At 35.6% G+C, this 21,884-nt stretch overlaps 1 non-coding gene across 1 annotated transcript; it reads right to left on the bottom strand.

The window, feature by feature from the left end:
- Window positions 1–9,365: 9,365 nt before the first annotated feature.
- LOC115897768 lies at window positions 9,366–9,472 on the bottom strand. The gene has a single exon (XR_004057564.1). It is a non-coding gene; the product is annotated as a U6 spliceosomal RNA (small nuclear RNA).
- Between the last annotated feature and the right edge of the window lie 12,412 nt (window positions 9,473–21,884).

Here is a 21,884-nt window from a genome sequence, read left to right as displayed (position 1 = left end):
ACTGAGCCTAATGGCCCAGACTCTTTAGGAATAAAAGTTTGGGCCACTTTACAAGGCAAAAGACCACACTTGGCTGAAATGCTCTCTGAGGTAAAGGGAATACAGAATAGGTCATGGAAGAAGATGGCCAGCCAAGTTGACAAGGGGTGGCCTTGCAAAAGTTAATTTTATGTGTCAATTTGAAAGAGCAATGGGGTGTTCAGATATTTGCTCAAACATTATTCTGGGTGTTTCTGTGAAGGTGTTTTTGGGTAAGATTAACATTTAAATTGGCAAACTGAGTAAAGCAGATTGCCTTCATAATTTGAGGAGATCTCATCCAATTATTTGAAGGTCTGAATAGAACAAAAATGCAGATTCACCTCTGAGTTGAGAACATTCTTCCCACATGACAGCCTTTGAGCTGAGACATTGGCTTTTTTCTGCCTTAGGACTGGAACTACACTATCAGCTCTCCTAGGTCTCCAGCTTGATGACTCACCCCATGGATCTTGGGTCTTACCAGCCTGTATAATTTCAACAGCTAATTCTCTGGAGAACACAGACTAGTACAGCAAAGAAAAAAGATGTATTTACCCTCCATCTCTGGTTCCCCATTGGTCCAGATTTGTCCATGAAATGTTAACTCACGCCCACATTCAAGTTCACACATGCATGTGCCCAGTGGATTCCCACAACTGTGCCACACAGGGAATTGAAAAATCCTCAAAGCAGAAAGTGAAAAATATAGAGTGAAGTTGAGGTAAGATGCTTTGAGACAGAATTGCATAAACTTGCATGGCTGGTATAAAAAGAAGGCTGCATATACAAACATAGCATATATGAGAGGTAGGCTGAGCAGGTGTGAGGCAGGGCCCATCCACTTCATGTGCCACTCAGATAAACTCATGTGCTCCATTAAGTCCAATGCACCACAGAATCCTTCAAACAGGGCCCTGTCAAATTTTCTACAAAAGACTTAATACAGAGAGAAGAAAGCTATCATTCCTGCTATGGATTCTGGTCCTTACACCATAATTATTAGTCATCTTCCTGCCCACCACCCATGCTAAAGGAAGTCGAAGCTAAGGCTGCTGTAACTGACCATTTACAGTTCTCACTGAGTGTGGAAGTACCAAGATATGTATAAGTGAATCTTCTGGGTTTAACACATACTACTCCCTGTCTGCAACCAAAGCATTCTTTGGTTCTTCCTAGTGTTGAGCATAAATTACTCCTACAATACCTTGACTGCTTTCTTTGCCTGGTGTCAACAGATATTCCTCTATGTAACATAATCTTCCACTTCCTCCACTCTTACATTTGTCCACTGGTGCTGACAGCGTATGTTAGTTGGATCTAGCTATTATTTGCAAATGTATGTCATCTCCTCATGGAGAATGTATTGTACATTTCCCCTCAGGCTATGCTACAACTTGATCCTTGTTAATGGTCTGGGAGCAATGAAACAAAATGGAATCTTGAAAAGAAGAAGCATTACTTTGCAAGAAACTTCCTGTCGGTGAGGTCTCTAATAGGCCTCCAAGTGATGGGAGGCTACAGAGAAGATGCTTCTGCCATCCTCTATGGTTCAGGAGCATCTGGAAGTTGAGAATTTTCTAACTTGTCCACCCAAATGTTCCCAAATGTTCCCATTTTGGGTTAGATGATCTCACTCAGTTTCTATTAGGGCCCTGACTTTAACCCAGAAAACCTGTTAGGTCTCTGCATGGCAGCTCTACTAATACTACAGTTTAATCCTGGGCCTGGTTTTCATAACAGTCTGCCTTGTGGATGCATAAAATAAGAATCTAACACCAACATAGAGGTCTTCTTTTAGCCCATACTTTGAGTTGAGAGTTTGTGAATCTGAGATTGTCATTTTTTTCAGGAACCTAAAATCATTAACAAAGATCAACTAACTTCACCATCTTTATAATTACCATTTCCCATCTCCCATCATACAAGTGCCACAAGTGCATAAGGCAGTGCTGGGCATTCTACCTGCACTTTGTTAAAACCAACTACCAGTGAAAGTATAAGTAACTGGATGCTACCACATCTAATAATTATCACCCTGCATTCTTAATACTAACTATTAGGTCCTTGTTGCTTGCTGATGAGTGATTCAGTTTCAGGATTCTGCTCTGAGAGTCTGCTTTCTTAGGAACCCTATGGCATCTTATGTCTTAGCCTGGGTTCCCTTAAAAATACAGATGAAGAAAGAAGGAATTAAGAATAGTTATTTTATTGGGGGAAATAATCTCAGGGAACAGGTATAGTGTCTGAGAAAAGTGAAACAAAGAAAAAGGGAAAATCAATGGAAGGGTGTGTAATCAAGCTAGTTGGTACTTCTCTGATCAACTACCACTTGATGTTTTCCAAGACCTATGAGGAGCCTTGCAGAATGTGCCTCAGAATTGTCCACCCAGGGGCAGAAGAGGAAAGCCTTTATCCAGAGGTTCCTTTTCCCCAGTGGACAAGGGTGTCCTATGGGATGTTTATCCATGTGCATTTTCATGTGGGTACAGGAGTGAGTTCTGGTCAATTACTTGCAGGTAATCCTATGCAACAGAGATGCCCTAGGAGGGAAAGCAAAAGGCACCAAATGCAGTTGAGGCAAGATGCTCTCAGGTTGCACCTTCACAAATCTGATTGTTGCAATGATGAATGGAAGAAATGTAGCCAAGAGGATGTGAGGCAGGGCACAGACATTATCTGATATAGTGATAACCAGATGGAAGAATAATTAACATCTTACAAATGATTGATATCAGAACAATTAAGGAACTTCTGTAAATCAACAACAACAACAACAAAGAAAGAATTCCCATGGAATATTGGACAAAGTTATGAAAAACCCATTTGCAGAAAGATAAAAAGCATTTGAGGAATGATTCAAAGCATTAAGAGAAATGATAAACACTAAGACACAATAAAGTATCACTTAATATCTGGGATTGGTAAAAACGAAAATGCTGAATTTGATAAGGGATGTTGATGAATTGAGAATGGAGTAACCACCATGCTCTGCTGGTGAGCATGTAGCCTGTTGCAGTCCCTGTGAAGAGTAGCTGACACTACTGAGATAAGTGTCTGTATACCCTAGGAACTGGCAAGTGCACTCCTGAGTTTATATTCCAAGGAATTTTCAGACCAAGTCAAAGAGAAAATGCCAGCAAGGTTCTCTGCAGTTTATTTGTTATTTCCAGCAGTGGGAAAATAAACAGGTAAAGTGTGATTAACACCCTATGCAGTATTATGTAACAGTAGGAAGCAACAGATGAGGTGTACATAAAGTGACGTAGAGCATAAAAACAGAGTACTTGGTCACAAAAATATAGAAAATGAGCACAATCTCGTTTAGATACATTAAAGTACATGTACACAAACAATATACATTTTTGGAAGAACACAAAAATAGATATATATAAAATATATAAGAATGACTGCTGAGGAAGAGAATGGGAATTGAGTAGAGGAACAAGAGAACAAGTAATTAAATAATAGAAGTGCATTGCATGTATCAGTAATGATGAAATATGCCATGAGCTAAGGAGTATTACTTACTCAACCTACTGAAAATGAGCCCCAAAAATAAATTTTAAAGTTTTAAATTATAACAGATATGAATAAGTAAAGTTAGAAAAAGAACATTTTTTGTGACAAAAACTCTTCAACATAGAAGTTTCGGTAAATGTGATGGAGTCTGAAAAATGATCAAAAGTGTTAAAAGATAATGAACATCAATAAAATGGAGATAATGAACATTGATCATTCAGCATCAAAGTTTGCTGGTGAAAAGATGGAACAATTTTAAGATGGTGGATCAAAGAAACTATTTCAAATGAAAATCTTTGCTTTATAGCATATTTTCCGCTTCTTTTTTTTTTTTTTTTTTTTTTTTTTTTTTAAGTAGATTGGAGGGCAGAAAACATAAAACCAAAGGAGAATAAAAAACTGAATGTGGTTGAAATTGGTAAGTGTGAATGAAAATTTCTTGGGACTTATTCTTACTTCGTGCATCTTCCACATTAAGGTGTCTCTGCCCCAGCACTCCACTGAGGCTACTCCTCTTTGGGAAGGAACCCTTGCACAGAATTCCCCTCCCATCCACTTACCAGTTAAATCTATGGCTGAGCTGAAGCTTACTGGCTTGTTCATATTTGAAGATACAAATCGAGTTTTAATTACTCTTCAGCAAATACGTTCTTTTAAAAAATTGTATTTGTATTTTAAAGAGAGGTAGAAAAGTCTTGCTCTGAAAAATATGATTCTCTAATGGGAATTTAAGGCCTTCGGGAAAGCAGGTTAGTGTGAAGGGAACATGTTTTATTAGAAGGCAGAGAGTGAAGGAGGACTTCTAAAAATTTCATAACACATGAGATGGGCAACTTCTTATTCTACAAGGCTCAGAGGCCTCATCTATTTCACCCCTCTACAGTTACCTATTCCATGTCATCTATTTTCTATGCCCTATTGCGTGGTTGTATCAGGAATTAGGCAGGCACAAATGAAATAATATGTAGTATTAGAAGTCAACCTGAATATCTCAAGTCAATAGAAATAGCATTTAGAGATGTAAGTCCTGTTTTTGTATTTAAGTTAAACTATGTATAAAATATTTTATCCCCTCTATGTAGAAGAAGAAATTCCAATCTTTGGCCACATTTCTCACAAAGCTTCATATAAAAGAAGGAAGAAGATAAAAAATAATGGTAGTTGATCTGTTTTCTGATTTTATGGTATTTTGTGTGTTTTACAATGTCTCAAGCTTCCTTTGAATTAATATAGAATATGCAAATGAGAATTTAAAACTATGTGAAATTCAGAGTATAGTCGCACAGTTGCATAAAAATCCCAATTAAATATAATTAGTATCTGTCTTGGTATATCAGGCAATACCAGAAAACAATGTATTTTGAATTCTTATATATTTTATTACTTAAATATTTATTTTCAAATAAAGAATAAGAATAATGAGGATTTTTAATCCAAAATAACTTAATCCATGGAAACCATTAGACTAGTGGTTTGTATTTCATGTTCTATCTTAATATTTTATTCTATTGCCTTGATTTTTTGAAGTTGCTGTTTGTGACAATATTTGGCTATGACTGCACACATGAAAAGTTTGTCACAGCTTTTCCTCAATCCTCAAATCTTCTCCCTCAAATAAAACACAAGGGGAGAAAAAACTGCTCAATTTGGTTGTCTGGGCTCTCACACCACCACATATATGGTGTTAGTCCCTTAAAGGCAGCAAACTGTTGATGCATAAAAAACAATATTCTCCAAGTGTAGAGGGTCAAGTAGTGCAAAGATACTTAAAATGATACAGAAGGCCCATGTCTCTACTACCAAAAGAAAAATTACTGAACTGCTGTTTGCAATGCTCTGTTTTTGTATGTAACTTTTCTTGGCAACAGATGCAATATTTATAGTAAAGTCTATCACCGTTTATTAATGTTATACATTAGAGTTATTTGCTACTCTAAAAAGATATGCTAAAATATGCCAAAGCATTTTAAACAAAACAAGAAAAATGAACCGATGATTTATTAATTGCATTTCATTGTTTCATAATAGAATGTGATAAGCCTTGAATAAAACAATGTAAATATATTGATTCCATTTAGCATAATTGTGCTAAAACTATTTATAATGAAGTCTCCAGAGAGTTCTTTCAACTTCATTTTTCCTGAAAATTGTGAGGCTTCTTTTCTCTTTCTTTCCTTCCTTCTGTCATTTTTAAAAATAGTTACTTTCCAGTAATTCATAGACAAGCAGAATAAGAACACAGAAAAAACCTGGATGTGCATATGTCCATAGTAATCATAAACAACTTGTTGATTGGGATTTTACAATTAAGTGTGATTTTAAAAAACATATTGCAGGTATAGTTTATCTTGTATGGTAAATTTGATGCAAGACAAAATTAATTGAAGGACCAGTCTCAAAGTTTTAATAACAGATTGTTAAAATAGGTACATTATTAAACCTAAACCAATGATTCTGCTTGCCAAAAGAAGCAATTCCATCTCATTTTATATACTATATTTTTAATGATTGCATAATAATCCTCAGCTCCGAGGAGCTGATATATGTGAGAACACCCAACAACTCTGTAGCTGAGTTAAATATGGGACTTGTGGGTTTTATCTGTGTTAAAGACACATGGAGCAAGAGATGCACATTTACATAAAAATGTATCTTTTAAAGGCCATACATTTTTTGCACACCTGTTTGTGTTCCTGATACTTCTGAGACTGTTCAGCAGGTGTACTTCATGCTTAATGAGAAGGATCAGTTTATTTTAATACTAAGAAGAAGAGAGTAGAAACAGTGAGGAGATGGCAAAGGAAGAAATGGGCTTAATCGCTTATGAAAATGTCATATTTAAGAAATCAGTATCTCCTATAAGTAGTGAGAAAATGAACTGCTTAATTAATAAGATGGCTAAACAAGAGTAGCCGCATGGAAAACAATTAGAGTGAATTGACTCTTTACACCATACCTCAGGATACATTCCAAAAGGATCTGAGAGTTGAGTGTTAAAAAATAAAATAAAGTAAGTACTAAAAGAAAACATGGATTGATTGCCCTATAATTTGTGTCTGGGGAAAATTTTCCTAACTGTAATTTTAAATACAGAGGAAAAATGACAGATCTTATTAAATTTTTAAGAATGTTTTACATTTACAGTTTTTGCCCATTCAGTATGATATTGGCTGTGGGTTTGTCATAAATAGCTTTTATTATTTTGAGATACATTCCATCAATACCAAATTTATTGAGAGTTTTTAGCATGAAGAGCTGTTGAATTTTGTCAAAGACCTTTTCTGCATCTATTGAGATAATCATGTGGTTTTTGTCTTTGCTTCTGTTTATATGCTGGATTACGTTTATTGATTTGCACATGTTGAACCAGCCTTGCATCCCAGCGATGAAGCCCACTTGATCATGGTGGATAAGCTTTGTGATGTGCTGCTGGGTTCGGTTTGCCAGTATTTTATTGAGGATTTTTGTATTGATGTTCATCAGGGATATTGGTCTAAAATTCTCTTTTTTTGTTGTATCTCTGTCAGGCTTTGGTATCAGGATGATGTTGGTCTCGTAAAATGAGTTAGGGAGGATTCCCTCTTTTTCTACTGATTGGCATAGTTTCAGAAGGAATGGTACCAGCTCCTCCTTGTACCTCTGGTAGAATTCGGCTGTGAATCCATCAGGTCCTGGAGTTTTTTTGGTTGGTAGGTTATTAACTATTGCCTCAATTTCAGAGCCTGCTATTGGTCTATTCAGGGATTCAACTTCTTCCTGGTTTAGTCTTGGGAGAGTGTAAGTGTCCAGGAAATTATCCATTTCTTCTAGGTTTTCTGGTTTATTTGCATAGAGGTGTTCATAGTATTCTCTGATGGTAGTTTGTATTTCTGTGGGGTCGGTGGTGATATCCCCTTTATCGTTTTTTATTGCATCTGTTTGATTCTTCTCTCTTTTCTTCTTTATTAGTCTTGCTAGCGGTCTATCAATTTTGTTGATCTTTTCAAAAAACCAGCTCCTGGATTCATTGATTTTTTGGAGGGTTTTTGTGTCTCTATCTCCTTCAGTTCTGCTCTAATCTTAGTTATTTCTTGCCTTCTGCTAGCTTTTGAATGTATTTGCTCTTGCTTCTCTAGTTATTTTAATTGCGATGTTAGTGTGTCAATTTTAGATCTTTCCAGCTTTCCCTTGTGGGCATTTAGTGCTATAAATTTCCCTCTACACACTGCTTTAAATGTGTCCCAGAGATTCTGGTATGTTGTATCTTTGTTCTCATTGGTTTCAAAGAACATCTTTATTTCTGCCTTCATTTCGTTATGTACCCAGTAGTCATTGAGGAGCAGGTTGTTCAGTTTCCACGTAATTGAGCGGTTTTGATTGAGTTTCTTAGTCCTGAGTTCCTGTTTGATTGCACTGTGGTCTGAGAGACAAGTTTGTTATAATTTCTGTTCTTTTACATTTGCTGAGGAGTGCTTTACTTCCAACTATGTAGTCAATTTTGGAATAAGTGCAATGTGGTGCTGAGAAGAATGTATGTTCTGTTGATTTGGGGTGGAGAGTTCTGTAGATGTCTATGAGGTCCGCTTGGTGCAGAGATGAGTTCAATTCCTGGATATCCTTGTTAACTTTCTGTCTCATTGATCTGTCTAGTGTTGACAGTGGGGTGTTAAAGTCTCCCATTATTATCGTTTGGGAGTCTAGGTTTCTTTGTAAGTCTCTAAGGAGTTGCTTTATGAATCTGGGTGCTCCTGTATTGGGTGCATATATATTTAGGATAGTTAGCTCTTCCTGATGAATTGATCCCTTTACCATTATGTAATGGCCTTCTTTGTCTCTTTTGATCTTTGATGGTTTGAAGTCTGTTTTATCAGAGACTAGGATTACAACCCCTGCTTTTTTTTGTTTTGCATTTGCTTGGTAGATCTTCCTCCATCCCTTTATTTTGAGCCTATGTATGTCTCTGCATGTGAGATGGGTCTCCTGAATACAGCAGACTGATGGGTCTTGACTCTTTATCCAATTTGCCAGTCTGTGTCTTTTAATGGGATCATTTAGTCCATTAACATTTAAGGTTAATATTGTTATGTGTGAACTTGATCCCTTCATTATGATATTAGCTGGTTATTTTGCTCGCTAGTTGATGCAGTTTCTTCCTAACCTCGATGGACTTTACATTTTGGCATGTTTTTGCAATGGCTGGTACTTGTTGTTCCTTTCCATGTTTAGTGCTTCCTTCAGGATCTCTTGTAGGGCAGGCCTGGTGGTGACAAAATCTCTAAGCATTTGCTTGTCTGTAAAGGATTTTATTTCTCCTTCACTTATGAAACTGAGTTTGGCTGGATATGAAATTCTGGGTTGAAAATTCTTTTCTTTAAGAATGTTGAATATCGGCCCCCACTCTCTTCTGGCTTGTAGAGTTTCTGCCGAGAGATCTGCTGTTAGTCTGATGGGCTTCCCTTTGTGGGTAACCCGACCTTTCTCTCTGGCTGCCCTTAAGATTGTTTCCTTCATTTCAACTTTGGTGAATCTGGCAATTATGTGTCTTGGAGTTGCTCTTCTGGAGGAGTATCTTTGTGGCGTTCTCTGTATTTCCTGAATTTGAATGTTGGCCTGCCCTACTAGGTTGGGGAAGTTCTCCTGGATGATATCCTGAAGAGTGTTTTCCAACTTGGTTCCATTTTCCCTGTCACTTTCAGGCACACCAATCAGATGTAGATTTGGTCTTTTCACACAATCCCATATTTCTTGGAGGCTTTGTTCATTTCTCTATACTTCTCTTCATACTTCATTTCATTCATTTGATCTTCAATTGCTGATACTCTTTCTTCCAGTTGATCAAGTTGGTTAAAAATACGGAATGCTTCGCAAATTTGCATGTCATTCTTGCGCAGGGGCCATGTTAATCTTCTCTGTATTGTTCCAATTTTAGTATATGTGCTGCTGAAGTGAGCACTCTATATATTATTATGGAGAAATGTCAGGTGAAAAAATATCAAGGTGGAAAACAATGTGAATGGTATGCCACTGCTGATCTAAGAAAGGGAATATATGAATATATACATATTTAAATTATATTATAATATTTACATTACAATATCATAGAAATATAACATTTATATCATATAATAATAAAAAATATATACTATAAAAAAGCATCAAGCTAAATATATAAAATTTCCCTAGAAGAGGAAGGGATAAATAGAGAGGATTGGTTCTGAAACAGTGAACAATATAGTATCAATGTGTGCTCTTAGACCCTTGTCCTTAACTGCAATTTCTGACTAAATAAAAAACCTGGACATCTTAAGGAAATGGTTAATTTCAGGTCTAAGGTATGAAACATAGAAAATAAACCTAGATCATCTTGAATACCAAAAAGCAATTTACTATCAAAGCCTATTCAGATTATCGCTAATAGGCTCAGGAAAAATATTAAATGGCTATCACTGGCCAAATGATATCAAATGGATATCATTATCCATAAATATAATGTATGCCATTAATTGAAGTACATGAAATGTGTTTACATCCACCACTTTGTGTTGATTCAAAAAAGGAAGGAAGGAAGGAAGGAGGGAAGGAAGGAAGGAAGGAAGGAAGGAAGGAAGGAAGGAAGGAAGGAAGGAAGGAAGGAAGGAAGGAAGGAAGGAAAGAAGGAAGGAAGGAAAGAAGGAAGGAAGGAAAGAAGGGAAATGGGGGAAAAAACTCTTACTGTTCTTTGGAAGACACTAATGAACCAATTCACTTTTCTTTCTTTCTATTTTTATTTTTACATTTTTTGAGTCTCCCTCTGTCACCCAGGCTGGAGTGCAGTGGTGTGATCTCAGCTCACTGTAACCTCTGCCTCACAGGTTCAAGCTATCCCCTTGCCTCAGCCTCCCGAGTAGCTGAGATTATAGTCGCCTGCCACCACACCCAGCTTATTTTGGTATTTTTGGTAGAAACGGAGTTTCACCATGTTGGCCAGGCTGGTCTCGAACTCCTGACCTCAGGTGATAAACCCAACTCAGCCTCCCAAACTGCTGGGATTACAGGCATGAGCCACTGTGTCCAGCCTCAATTCATTTTTTAAAATTACTAAATAAGGGAAAGGATGAAGGAATTATGCTTCTTTATTTTCATCAAAGAAAGATGTATTTGCTAAATTGCAACACTGAAATTTTGGTTAAAAATCTACAGCTCTTAAAAAAAAAAAGAAAGAAAAGCTGAGAAATAATGACTTAAGCATGCCACTAAAGTTAGAAAAACAAAAATTACAGGTTCTAAATCCTTGCAGAATCACCACACTGTCTTGCACAATGGTTGAACTAATTTACACTCCCACCAATAGTGTAAAAGAGTTTCAATTTCTCCACATCCTCTCCAGAATCTGTTGTTTCCTGACTTTTTTTTTTTTTTTTTTTTTTTTTTTTTGGAGACGGAGTCTCGCTCTGTCGCCCAGGCTGGAGTGCAGTGGCCGGATCTCAGCTCACTGCAAGCTCCGCCTCCCGGGTTTACGCCATTCTCCTGCCTCAGCCTCCCGAGTAGCTGGGACTACAGGTGCCCACCACCTCGCCCGGCTAGCTTTTTGTATTTTTTTTTTTTTTAATAGAGACGGGGTTTCACCGTGTTAGCCAGGATGGTCTCCATCTCCTGACCTTGTGATCCACCCGTCTCGGCCTCCCAAAGTGCTGGGATTACAGGCTTGAGCCACCGCGCCTGGCCTGCCTGACTTTTTAATGATTGCCATTCTAACTGGTGTGAGACGGTGTCTCATTGCAGTTTTGATTTGCATTTCTCTAATGACCAGTGATGATGAGCTTTTTATCATGTTTGTTGACTTCATGAATGTCTTCTTTTGAGAAGTGTTTGTTCATATCCTTCACCCACTTTTTATTAGGGTGTTTGTTTTTTTCTTGTAAGTTTGTTTAAGTTCTTTACAGATTCTGGATATTAGCCCTTTGTCAGATAGATAGATTGCAAATCTTTCTCCCATTCTTTAGGTTGCCTGTTCACTCTGATGATAATTTCTTATGCTGTGCAGAAGAAGCCTTTTAGTTTACTTATATCCCATTTGTCAATTTTGTCTTTTGTTGCCATTGCTTTTTGTGTTTTAGTCCATTACTGGATATATACCCAAAGGATTATAAATCATTCTACTATAAGTACACATGCACAAGCAGGTTTATTGCAGCACTGTTCACAATAGCAAGGACTTGGAACCAACCCAAATGCCCATCAGTGATAGACTGGATAAAGAAACCGTGGAATACTATGCAGCCATAAAAAAGAATGAGTTTAGGTCCTTTGCAGGGACATGGATGAAGCTGGAAACCATCATTCTCAGCAAGCTAACACAGGAACACAAAACCAAACACCATACGTTCTCACTTGTAAATGGGAGATGAACAATGAGAACATAGGGACACAGGCAGGGGAACATAACACACGGGGGCCAGTCAGGGGGTGGGACTAGGGGAGGGACAACATTAGGAGAAATACCTAATACAGATGATGGGTTGATGGGTGCAGCAAACCACCATGACACATGTATACCTATGTAACAAGCTGCACGTTCTGCACATGTATCCCAGAACTTAAAGTATAATATATATTAAAAAAAAAGAAAAAGAAAAATTAAATGCACGGAGAGTTGAATGAGATAATAAACCTAAAACCCAAAACCTCCAAAAACAAAAACAAAAACAAAAACAAAATACGTTAGCGATGATCTACACTGCAGGGACAAAACTTTTCAGGAGTAAATATAAAATGAAAGGACTAATAAAATGAAAAGACACACAGGCAGTAAATATTTTATTTTAATGATGTTATACATATATATATATATAATCAGGCCAGTAAAAAAATATTGAAAATAAATATTATGGCATAAAAAAGGAAAAAATAGTGAAGTAATGCTTTTTTAATTACATCAATACATTTTATTGTAAAAAGAGAAAAACTTGTACCTATGGATTTTGTTGCAGTAATGAAAAATATTACAGTTAATAACAAGGGGCAATTAAAATTTTAAAGAAAACATTTAAAAAGGAGAAAACATTTTTACTTTAAAGCTGTTATCAAATTCCATGTAACATTTCAGGTTTAAATGAAATTTTTTCACTTCACAAAAGTAACCTTACACCTAGCACTTCACACTTTATTTCACTATTTAAAATTTTAAACAAAATAAGGACTCCAAGTGTAACCTAGAATGACAGAAATGAAATAACTTGAGCTCTATGCCTTGTCATTATTTATCTTGAACCTGCTGTATAACAGGAACATGTAAACCATTGCAATTGGGAGCACAAATTGTCTGAAATAAGATGTAATAACCCTAAACTCTTATGAATCTATTCTCCGAATGAAGTCATTTAACTAAATCTACATGTGTCACAGGTAGACTGTACAGGTTACCCTATTACCTTCCAGGCCAAAAACAATGTTGAATGATGCAAATAGTAAGCACATAGTAATTTGGAATTTTCTGTGTTTTTGAAATTCAACAGTAACCACAGCAATCATTTAGATGGTAGGACCACAAAGTAATTTTTAATAGAGGAGTATTTTATCACTGATATTGTTTAGGATTGCCAGTCCATGATGATAATAAAAAGCACATCAACTTTTAGTCAGTTTTATCTAGTGTTTTATCTTCTGCAAACCATGCTTTTTCTTGTATCCAGGCAAGACCACTCCCACAACCCCATTTACTATATGCTGCTGCTGCAAATAAAAATACTTTATAAACTAGTAAAATGGAAAAATAAATTTCACAAAGTGAAGTCACGAATAAATAATATTAGGAATAAAAAAGATAGATACAACTATATATATCTCATAGCAGTTAAAAAGATAACAATACTCTGAACTGCATGACAAAAAATTTGAAAATTTAAATCTAATAAAAAAACCCAGTAAAATACAGCTTCTGAAAACTAAGAAAGAAAAAGAACACTTTGATAGGAAATTAAATTAAATGCTAATTTTTTTCACACTAATCATTCAGGGTTAATGACAATTTATGCCAGATCTTCAAAGTACTAGTCACTCCAGTTCTTCAGCTAACTTTTTCAGAAGATTCAAAAGGAGAAACCTCCCAGGTCATTCCCTGGGATCAGTATAACTTTGAAACCAAACTCATCAGTATAAGAAAAAGAAAAGAATAGCATTATTTGTGAATATAAATGCAAAATATTAACAAACTGAATATAGAAGTGTATAAGAAAATGTATCATGACCAAGTAGAATTTAACCCAATATAAGAGTTATTTGATTATAAAGAAAATATCCCTACATCATATGCAAAAATGTTTTAAGAAAATTCAACATGTATTTATGATTTTTAAAAATATGCTTAGCAAACTAAGAATAAGAGATAACTTCCTTAAAAGGCACTACTATGGTTTGAATATTTATGCCCTCCAAAACTCATGTTGAAATTTAATCCCCAGTGTGACAGTATTGAGAGGTGGGGCCTTTAACAGATGACTGGTTCTTTTTTTAATTCTTAATTTTTGTGGGTACATAGTGTATATATTAGATCATGAGGGCAAAGCCCTCATGAATGGATTAATCCATTTATTGATTATTAATGGGTTAATCAATTAATAAGTTATCACGGGAGTGGCACTGGTGACTTTATAAGAAGAGGAGATACCTGAGCTAGCACATGCAGCCCCTTCACCATGTGCTGATCTGCACTACCTCAGGACTTTACAGAGTCCCATTAGCAAGAAGGCCCTCACCAGAGGTGGACCCTTGATGTCAGACTTCCCGGTCCCCGTAACTGCAAAATATACGTTACTTTATAACTTCTGGTATTCTGTTGTAAGCAAGAAAGAACAGAATAAAACAGCTACCTATTAAAAACCTATAGAAAATGTCATTTTTTAATACGGAAACTTTGAAAACACACCCTTAAAAATTAGATACGAGTCAAAAATGCATGCTATAACCACACTAACAGATCTTAATAGTAAAGTAATCAGATGAGAAATGAAGCTAAGTACCTGAGAATGGAGGGGGTAGAAATAAAACGGTCATTATGTATGATTGTCTACGTTGAAACCCCCTAAAAAAATAGCTATGAATAGATCATTAAAAAATAAGTTCAGCAAAATGAAAAGATACAAGGTAAATATTCCAAAACCAATTCAAATGTTTTGCATCAGTAACAAAATAATCATAATTAGCTATCATTTACAATAACAAAAATTATATATTAATGAGGACAAAATAACCAAGCATATTTAAATCCTTTGTGGAGGAAGTTATAAAATTTATTGAAAGATCTTAATGAAGAACTAATAAATGGAGAGATATGCTATGTTTATTGATAGAAAAACTTAATATCATAAAGATACAGATTTTCCATATATGTATATATATTCAATGCAATTCATATAAAAATCTCGACAATATTATTTAAAGAAACTTCACAAGATGATTTAAAATTTGTTGGAAGAGCAAAGCGTCAAGTACAGCCAAAATATTCCTAAACAGGATTAATGTGGAAAATTAACCCACCAAGATTTCAAGAATTATCATAAATTTCAAGCATTTAGGATAGTTTGATGTTTAAATAATGGTAAACAAAGAGATCAATGGGGCTAAATAGCCAATGTATAGATACATGCTTAGACACGGAACTTTAATAGATGATAAATGTGAATATAGGATAATGCCCTAAAAGATGCTCAATCAGTTATTTATGTGGGAGAAAAAAATTGAATCCAACCTCACACTACACACACACAAAAACAATTCCAAGTGGAGCAAGGATTTCAATATGAAAAGTGTAATTTTAACATTTTTAGATTTAAAATATAGGGAAACAGCTTTATAACTTTAGGATATGGATAAAAATGAAAACTAGAAAATCCGCAACCCTGAAGAATAATACTGATATTTACAACTACATTGAAAGTTTAAACTTATGTTCATCAAAAGCCATTCCTAAAGGAGTTGTAAGATTAGCCACGAAGTGAGAGAGAATAATTGCAACACATGTAATTGACAAAAGCAGTATCTAAAATACATACCAGATTTTTGATTCCTCTAAAGCAAAAACAAAAGTAGGAAAGATACATGAACAGGAATTTCAGAGGAGTTGAAATACGTATAGCAATAACCCATGGAAAATGAAATGCAATGTCATTATTAATCAGTGTCATGTCGATTAAGTCAACAATGAGATACTCTTCAAAAAACCTACTTTCTTAAAAAAACAGCAATTCTGGTAGTCCCAAAAATTGAAGATGTTAATAAGTGGAGACGCTTATATGTTGTTAAGATGACAAACTACTTTGGAGACAATTTTGTATTATTTTGTAAAATTGAACATGTGCACATGATACTGCACAGCAATTCTACTGCTGAAGATAATCTCTAGAACCACTTTGGGACATGTATACCAAAAAACAACCATAAGAATGTCTACAGTCTCAATTGGGAAACAGTAAAACACTAGAAACAATCCAAATGTTCAATGACAGGAGAGGGAATAAATAAATGGCTAAATTAAATTATATACGGCAGGGAAAATAAATTGAACAACCACATGGATGAAACTTTAAAACAGTTTGAATAAAGGCATTCAATTCCAGTTTACTATTATATATTGTATCATTTTGATAAAGCTTAAAAAAGTAAACTATAATAACTTTTTTGATCTTATACATATAATAAAACTGATTTTTATAAAGCAAAGAAATAGTACTTGCATATGAGAAAGGAGGCAGTGAGATAGGATGGACTGGGATTGAGGCCATATTCATGATGTTCCAGATGTTACATTGATGTTCTAGTGTAACACTCAAGGTAATATCTAGAAGATCATCTTGTTTTATCTTTGTTTTATTATCATTATGCTTTATAATCTTCATATATGTAATTCAGTCTTACATTGTTCAAATGGTGGAATACAATTAAGATTATAATATACATATAATTAATAATAAGAAGAAGAAGAAAGAAATGAGGATGGAGGGATAATAATATAAATACTCATCATACCTCTGAACATTTATTGTTTCATTAGGAAGGAGGAGAGGCAATGAGCACAATTCAGGAATTCCTTCTTGGTCGTAAATTAAACATATGGGAAGGTAGGTTTCAGAGCATTATGATGTCTATTCTTGTTTAGTGTATCACATGGGTGTGTCCTGATTCAAAAATTTTAATAGAAATAGTAGGGGAGGCCGGGCGCGGTGGCTCAAGCCTGTAATCCCAGCACTTTGGGAGGCCGAGACGGGCGGATCACGAGGTCAGGAGATCAAGACCATCCTGGCTAACCCGGTGAAACCCCGTCTCTACTAAAAAATACAAAAAACTAGCCGGGCGAGGTGGCGGGCGCCTGTAGTCCCAGCTACTCGGGAGGCTGAGGCAGGAGAATGGCGTAAACCCGGGAGGCGGAGCTTGCAGTGAGCTGAGATCCGGCCACTGCACTCAGCCCGGGAGACAGAGCGAGACTCCGTCTCAAAAAAAAAAAAAAAAAAAAAAAAAAGAAATAGTAGGGGAAAGTTGTCTGTAGAGAAAATAATGTAGTTTAAAAAAATAATATTAGGAATACAACTTTGGAATATGAGAAAAGTAAAATATAAATTTTACTAAGGCTCTAGATATAGCTATAATTTACAAGACACACAGAAGACAGCACAACATATTGACACAATGAGGAAGACAAATAAGGCTGTCCAAAAAATAAAATGCATTGTGAAAAAAAGGAGCAGAGTAACTCATAGTTTAAAATAACATTGAATTGCAACTTACGGGCGAACTCTAATATATGGACCTTATTTAGATCTTCATTCGAAGTGTTGCAGAAACTTACCAGAAAAGAGGAGGAATTTGAATGCTGGATTTTATCGATGATTATTTGATGTACTGTTTGATACATTAGATTGTTTCTTTTGATGTATTAAATCATTACTATTTAATTATTTAACCTGTGATAATGGTAATGTGATTTTTTTTTTTCTTTTTTGAGATGGAGTCTCGTTCTGTCTCCCAGGCTGGAGTGCAGTGGCCTGATCTCTGGCTCACTGCAACCTCCGCCTCCTGGATTCAAGCTATTCTCCTGTCTCAACCTCCCAAGTAGCTGGGATTACAGGCACACGCCACAACGCTCGGCTAATTTTTGTGGTTTTAGTAGAGACGGGATTTCACTGTGTTGGCCAGGCTGGTCACGAACTCCTGACCTCAAGTGATACGCTCACCTCGGCCTCCCAAAGTGTTGAGATTACAGGCATGAGCCACTGCCCCTGGCCGGTTCTGTAATTTTTATGAGACCATAGTTTTTGGACATAAATGCTAATATATTTATGGATGAAATTATAAAATATTGAGTATATGCTTAAAAACAATTCTGAGGCCGGGTGCGGTGGCTCATTCTTATAATCCCAGCACTTTGGGAGGCTGTGGCAGGCGGATCACCAAGTCAGGAGTTCAAGACCAGCCTGACCAACACAGTGAAACCCTGTCTCTACTAAAAATACAAAAATTAGCTGGGCGTGGTGGTGCATGCCTATAATCCCAGTTGATTGGGAGGCTGAGGCAGGAGAATCGCTTGAACCCGGGAGCTGGAGTTTGCAGTGAGCCACAATCAATGCACTCCAGCCTGGGCACCTGGGCGACAAAGCTAGACTCCGTCTCAAAAAACGAAAGTAAACATAAAAAAAATTGAGAAGTAGATAGAAACATAAATGCCACAAATTGGCCCTGTATTTATATCCGTGGAAGTTGGGGATGAGTACATGGAGATTCTTTATTCCACATGTTCTTTCAACAGTGGATATGTTGAAATTTTTCATCGTAACATGCTAAAATTAAAAGTAAAATACGTATTTGCGTGTATAATATCTATCCCATTCATTTCTCATAACACTGAAGAAAGCAGAGCACTGTTTACTATCTTTTTTTTTCTTTTCAGAAGAAAATCCTATAGAATCTAAGAGACTCATAAGTCAGATTTAAACTAAGGCAGAGCTGGGATCACAATTCAGAGGCTACAGATTTTATCCAATATCTGTCTACTACCTCTGAATCCATAGAATTTTATGTTGCTTCTAGGTGAAGTTCCACATCATCTTTATTTATAAGTGAGATAAGCGCTCACAAAATGCATCGCATTCTTAGGCATATAAATGGGAGTGTGTCATAACCCTGTAAACAAGTTATAAAAATGAACTTGCCTCTTTAGGTGTTTTCTTTTATTCCCACCCTCCCCACAAGAAAAACACTTGTCAAAAATTAAATGAACTTCAGTGTTGTTTGGTTAATAATTTATCTGAATAAATAAATAAAGGTTATTATTTCTAAAAGGAGTGTGCTATTTAAATTAATGTAGCAATTTTGGCACCATCTTCTGGTGCTAAGGTGAACCTTGGATTCTGTGTGATTTAATCCACAGGTACAAAAAGGCTCATATCCTAGGGGAGAAGAAAGGAAAAGGAGACCAGGGTAAGACACAACGTTTGATGGGGATGGTGGAGTGGGGAGATAGAATCTAAGTGCTCAGTTTTAAACGGCTCAATGTGGCTTCTTTTGTAAAATATAAAGATGGCTTGGTATGAAAACTTATTTCTCTTTATTTGGCAGAAATAAATACCCCATATGTTTACAAAAGTATGTCTATGCAGGACTGAAATTTTTATGTTACCAAAGGTACTAAAAGCCAGATAGCTACAGAAATGTTACAGAAATGTAACAGAAAGCCAGACAGCAAATAAAAATAACTTAAAAACAAAAACAAAATAAAACTGCTAACAGAACATTTGAGACTTTTGTTATTTTCTTTTATACATTAGTTACTTCCTGAAAGCTTGGTTTCTTGTTAGTTTATCCTGGTCTTTCAATATATAGTTTGGAAATATATCCTATTTTGTAGTTAAAACTAATAACTCTACTTTTCATCAACCCAAGCCTAGTTCTGTAAAGCATTTTTTAAATTTCAAAGTTAATTGAGCTTCAGAACAAAGTCGTGCACAGCATTCTAATTTGCAGTGGAGAATCTGCATCATGCCTGATGATGTCTCCCTGGAGACAAAGCATCAGGTAGTTTTGTCAATCAAATCAAAGTCATCATGTTCCCTTCTAATTTATTATAGTTATTTATATGTTTACTTATGTCTTCAAGGGAGATTTGATTATGAATTATTTACTGTTGTTATTCACTTGTAATGCACCAATCACCACATCGAGACCAATTTAGGAATGATGTCTGCAAATTTCCAGATAAAGAGTACTAGGCAATTTATGTGATAAACTAATGATACTGTGAAAAAAAAAAAGAAATTGTTTTACATGAAATTCCAGTTATGATTTTTCTGAAATTTTCAAGTTACTCTTAACAAGCCTTTCTTATGGAAAACAAAGAAGACGGACACATAAAAGAGAAGTAATATGAGTTGGAGGGTCATAAGATCATGACAAGTGCAGAAAATAAATGTGGTTAAGTAAGTGGATGAATTGGATGTATGAGAGGGAAATATTGGAATTAAGAATTTTAAGGCTTTTACTATTCCAGGTGACACCAAATCCAAGGTATTGAAGAGGCTGACTGGAATTTATAGTGCTCAGAGTTAGTAAGTTGTTCTCTAGAGTTCAAAAGTGTTATACACATGGGCAAGAAGTTCAGATCACTGTGGAGGAAAAATGTGTGAATCATTTGCCACAATCCTTTCTCATGAACCTGTGCATTTACAAAGGCTGTTTCTTCTGCTTAGAATATCTTTACAACCACCTATTTGCCTGTCACACTCCTACGCCTTTTTCAAGCACCAGCTCAGATCTCAACCAGTCTATGAATCATTGCCTATGAATCATGTCACATTAATTCTTCCAAACTCTCTGATCTTATAGCATTTCGTTCTCACCTAGATAATAGCATTTAACAGATTAAGTTGTATCTATATTTTTACAAATGCATCTCTCCATTACACTGTGAACTTCTCAATGGTAGCCAGCAGGTCACATTCTCTGTTGTAACCTACATAGCATCCATAGTGCCTGCCATGTAGCCAGTTCATGATATTATGTTTATTGAGTTAAATAATGAATATACACAAAACAGCCACCAAGGGAACATACAGGAAGGCACAATTAATTCTCATGTAAGACGGCTGGGAGAGTGCCACATAAAAGGAATCAGTCAAACCAGACCTTTACGAGATACAGATTTTCACCAGTCACAGAATTAGAAAGACAATCCAGGCTGAGTAAACCAAAGAAGTAAAATCAAGGCATGCGAAAACATCAAATACCTTCAAAACTGGTGTGAATTCATCATTATTAGTGCACTTAGTCAATAGATATTCATTGATTATCACTCTATCCCAAGCGTTGTACTAAGAGAATAAAAATAAAATCATAATACATTATTGTTGCCCTCAAGAAAACATAGTCTTAACAAGGGAAAACAAACATGAAAAGAGAAAAAATTATTCTACAGCATGGAAGTGTTGTGGAAACATGAACTAAGTAGTGGGGTAGCACAAAGAACAAGCGGGAAAATTAGCCAAGCTTGGGGGCTTGAATGAGATCACTGAAAATATGACATTTCACTGAGTATTTAAAAGTGAGGAAAGGAAAAATAGATCTTAAAAAATAAAGAATAGTATGTGCAAATTTTTTATAATATTTTATTTATAAGTATTGCAAATACACATTACGGGGTCCATGTGATATTTGATACAAGAATACAATGTGTGTAGTATTTGGGATAACTCTGGTGCCTTTTCATTCTAGTGCATTTCCCATATTCTAGTGCATATCTCCCATAAAATAAAATTTAATTATGTCACTTGTTAAAGGCTTTTATTGGCCTGCTATTGTTTAGAAAATAACATTTGCAGTTCTTTACTTTGGAACATTTTTTTTTTTTTAAAGAATCACATTATAGAGGTCTTTTTTTCAGAATTAAGAACTGTAAATGTTATTTTGTAGACAACGGCAGGCCAATAAAATGTTTTAAACTAACAATCGATATAATCAAATTTTATTCTGGGGAGATAGCACTGGCGATTCTGGGGAAAACGCACTAGAATGGAAAGGCACTGGAGGTAGAGACAAGTTGAGGTTTGCAACAGTTCAAATGGTAAAGAGAAAGTAGAAACGGATAGAAGAAAGATATCCTGAGATATGACCTGCCAAAAAAGGATTGATCCAGAAAAATAATGTTGAAAGTTTTTTATTTATGTAGTAAGTAATTAAAGATACTGAAAAGAGAAAAATATGACAAGTTAACAGACATTTAAGGTAGATGTTTCTTGTGGCAATGCAAATACTAGATTAGAAACACAAGAGACCAGAGGCGTAGGGATCTGTTAGAAACTTATTACAAAAGCCTAGGGAAGAGATGTTAAGGACTCACTGGAATT

This window comes from Rhinopithecus roxellana, chromosome 5, assembly GCF_007565055.1.
Source record: "Rhinopithecus roxellana isolate Shanxi Qingling chromosome 5, ASM756505v1, whole genome shotgun sequence".
In the NCBI taxonomy this organism is placed as follows: Eukaryota; Metazoa; Chordata; class Mammalia; order Primates; family Cercopithecidae; genus Rhinopithecus; species Rhinopithecus roxellana.
The sequence above is the reverse complement of the archived record's forward strand: the minus strand, read 5'-3'. Positions and strand labels throughout refer to the sequence as shown.